Here is a 763-nt window from a genome sequence, read left to right as displayed (position 1 = left end):
CATATTGAGTAAAAGTATATAAATATAAAATTATTTACGTTCACTGGGCTTCAACATTTAAATAACATTTTATTTTCTATTTTAGGAGTTAGAAGATAAACAGACAAAGCTCTCTCAAATTATAGTAGGATTACCACGTGCAACATTTTAAGAAAAGTTTCTAGTAGTCATGGAATTTCACACATATACAAACGAAAGAAGATTAGATGGATACATACAGTATTCTCTTTTAAAGCACGGTCTGGTTTCCAAAGTCAAATCACTCAAAACTAGAGTGCCAGTATTCTAAAACGGAAAAAATAATAATATTAAATTACTTTATTTTGGGTGCGTTTTCGAGCTCAAATGTGCAGAAACGAATTTAAAGAACAATAGAACTTCACAATAAGAACGTGGAAGTAGATGACACACGTATCAATGTTTTTGAAATCTACAGTGAAACTATCTACTTCTTCGCAGTATTTGTCCTGAACTCAACAAACTATTGTAAAGATTGATAAAAAACAAACAAATTCTGCCATCCGTACGCTACCCAAAATACTTTTGAAATTACATGACAAATGCCATATAAAACTTTAAACTTAATTCAATAAACGATCTAATAAATGTGTAAATTTTAAAATTAAGTAATAGAGATGAAATGATTCATTTTTCATAACTTACACCAAAAGCTTTAATAGCGTCGTGATGATATGTTTCATACGTGAAGTGCCAAGGATGAATAGGTCGGTGATCAGTTGAACGTTCTTCAAATATAGGCGGA

General features: G+C 30.4%; 1 long non-coding RNA gene across 1 annotated transcript; it reads right to left on the bottom strand.

Annotated features, from left to right (window-relative positions):
* Nucleotides 1–227: 227 nt before the first annotated feature.
* LOC111084743 lies at nucleotides 228–763 on the bottom strand. The gene is made up of 2 exons (XR_002609708.1): nucleotides 664–763; nucleotides 228–285 (listed from the first exon to the last, which is right to left on the bottom strand). It is a non-coding gene; the product is annotated as an uncharacterized LOC111084743 (long non-coding RNA).

This window comes from Limulus polyphemus, unplaced genomic scaffold, assembly GCF_000517525.1.
Source record: "Limulus polyphemus unplaced genomic scaffold, Limulus_polyphemus-2.1.2 Scaffold106787, whole genome shotgun sequence".
Classification (NCBI taxonomy): Eukaryota; Metazoa; Arthropoda; class Merostomata; order Xiphosura; family Limulidae; genus Limulus; species Limulus polyphemus.
This window is presented reverse-complemented; position numbering and strand designations above follow the sequence as displayed.